Source organism: Rattus rattus, chromosome 2 (genome assembly GCF_011064425.1).
Source record: "Rattus rattus isolate New Zealand chromosome 2, Rrattus_CSIRO_v1, whole genome shotgun sequence".
Lineage (NCBI taxonomy): Eukaryota > Metazoa > Chordata > Mammalia > Rodentia > Muridae > Rattus > Rattus rattus.
The window spans coordinates 114,914,037-114,917,002 of record NC_046155.1 but is presented as its reverse complement, the minus strand read 5'-3'; the positions used below and the strand labels follow the sequence as shown (position 1 = coordinate 114,917,002).

The 2,966-nt window shown below is 36.3% G+C and overlaps 1 pseudogene; it reads left to right on the top strand.

Moving 5' to 3' along the window:
* Positions 1–448: 448 nt before the first annotated feature.
* Positions 449–1,388, top strand: LOC116894251 (annotated as a pseudogene).
* Positions 1,389–2,966: the final 1,578 nt, after the last annotated feature.

Here is a 2,966-nt window from a genome sequence, read left to right as displayed (position 1 = left end):
AAATTCTTGTAAATGATAATTCTGGCCATACAAAGTATAGCAGTGTCTGAAACAAGATTAAGAATAAAGGAAAATAAAAGTGAAGGAAAAGACTTGAAGGTTTTATTTTGCTGTTTTGTTGCCCACTGAAAACTGTACAATTTCATGGAAAAAAAGTCAATAATATTAAAAAAATGATGATATATTGATATATATATATACATATTTATAATATAATGTATAATTTTTCTAAAATTTGTAGAAACACATGGTACAACAGTTGTAAATGGTATATTAGTACAACTTATACATCCAGTGAAAAATAAAGCACCTTATTGAAAGATAAAGTGGGAGCTATACAATGTTTATCATGGGGTCCTGGCTCCCATTTCTGAGCATTTTGCACATCACTATTATGCAATTTTTGTTTATTTCTCATAACTTACAGGCTGGGGAAAGACTCCTTATCATGCCCAATGTGACTAAAATAACAAGTTTCATACTTATGGGATTCTCAGACGTTTCTGAGCCACAGACTGTATGTGGGCTGTTCTTCCTAGTAATGTATCTAGCAGTCATAATGAGTAACTTCCTTATCATCACTCTTGTCACTTTTGGATCTGAAACTCAAAACACCCATGTACTTTTTTTCCTAAAGAATTTGTCCCTGTTGGATATTTTTCTTTATTTCTGTTTCAATCCAAATTTTCTTTATCAATAGCATACACACACTAATTCAATTTCTATTCTGGGTTTGTGCCCTCCAAGTGTTTTTAATGACTACTTTTACATCTGGGGAAGGATGTATCCATCATAATGTCATAGATCGTTATATTGGCTATCTGTTCTCCCCTACACTATATGAAACCATCATGAGTAGTGGTAATGTGTGGATGGTGGGTGTTCCCTGGTCTCTAGGGTACTCCTCGGAGTTTTTATACACAGCCGTATATTTTCCATGCCTTTCTGTGTGGTTCCAGGTGATTCCACAGTTTTTCTGTGATATTCCTCATTGTTAAAGATTTCTTGCTCTGACAAACTCCTAGTCATTTATATAAGTCTTGGAATTGGTTTTGTCTGGGTATGTCTTTTTCATCTCTGTTGTGATCTCTTACTGTTACATTTTTCTCCACTGTGCTGAAGATTCCTACCACTAAGGTCAGTCCAAAGCATTTGCTACCTGCCTCCCCCACCTCATTGTTTTCAGTACTTTTATTGCTACTGCCTGCTTTGTCTATCTGAAGCCATCCTCAGAAGAACCCTCAGCTTCAGACAGGCTGTTTTCTGTGCTGCATACTGTTTTGCCTCCAGCACTTAATCCTGTGATTTACAGCCTGAGAAATACTGATATCAAGTGTGCTTTGAGGAGGTTGGAAAACAATCTTTTCCCAAGGAGTTCACTTACCTAACAAGTCAAAGTATCTGTCCATCGTATAGTGTCACATTTAACAAGCAAGTTTTATAATTTTCGATTCTCAAAAAAAAGTAGATTCTCTTATTTTGCCTTGAGTTAATAAACACTCAGATGAAGACTGATGTGGTTAAAGATCAGAAAATTATTTTACATCAGGCTAACCTCTAAAGTTACAATACCAGTATCTAATATTGTATGATAAAACCATTTTCATTTGGGGAGTATACATTTCTAAAAGAATTGGTAATTTTCTATTCAAGGTAAGAATGGATGAATATCTGGTCAATTGATAACTCCTTATCTAGTTCATTTACAAACAAAACAACAAAATTTTTGAGATGGAAGTGAAGGACCCAAGGGACTTTTGCTAACCTTATACCACCCACCTCGAGCAAATCTAGGCCAGGTTACAGCTTCCTGCCTCTGGCAAGGCTAGGCCTAGTTCCATTCTCCACCCACAGTTCTTAGGAGGAACAGGGACATTTTTGAAAAACAGCAGAATGTACTGACTAATAGTCATCTGACCCTCTGGTCTCAGATAGAGTTCAAATGCATGTCATAATCTGACCATGCTTGCTAGCCAATAGATCTGAAGGTCAACATGCTTATTCAATAAATTTGGACTACAAGGTTGCTAATGCAACTTGTACCCCTAAAACATATAAAAACTACTTGTTGTAGCCATTAGGGGTTGCCTTCTAGTCACTCATCATGAGGAGCTGATTGGGGGGTAAAGGATCCCAAAGTGCTGGAAAATAATCCTCTTGTGTTTGCATCAAACTTTTTTCTCTTGTCTCACTTGTAGATTTCTCCTTATAGTTAAGACTTACTTTGGGTCTTACAGAGGAAGCTTTTGAACAATCAAGCACATATCGTTTCTGTGCTAAATTTCTGTAATAATTAGAAAGAATAGACTAGAAGCAACCCATCAGGCCTATATTATAGTAGCCTCAATACTTGAGGAAATATCAAATTCTTGAGGCAAAGACAAACCTGGAGGAAGATCAGATAAGCCTATTCTAAAAGAAAATATTGGCCACTGAGTTTGAGACTATTATTAGAGGGACACCAGACAGGTGGAAATTTGAATGTCTGTTTTTCTGCACTTTCTCCTGAATAGAAACATTAATTATACATGAGATAAAACAGGCTTCCAAGTCTAAGGAATGAGTCTAAATAACTTTACAAGTACTAAAGAGTTTTAAGAACACAAGACACATTCACATATTACAATATTGATTACAAAACAATTACTGGAGATATAGCCGACTCTATGACTATCCTAAAGTCTGGAAGGGGTTCCCTGACCTGTGAAGATATCTGACCTTCATCCATTGAGCAGGAGGCTAGTCACCTGAGCTAAAATTTGCAGAACTAAATGAGTGGAATGCTGGCCTAATGCTATTGGAATTCAGATGAACCCATGATAAATCTCAAATGCTACACAGAAAGCTAAATCTTTTACACATACCCTGTTGGATTTGACTTAATCTGTCTTTGTTGTTCACCCAACATTGTTTTTGGTGAATGGAATGATTTGCTGTGTGCCATTGAATAAAGATCAGACACAGTC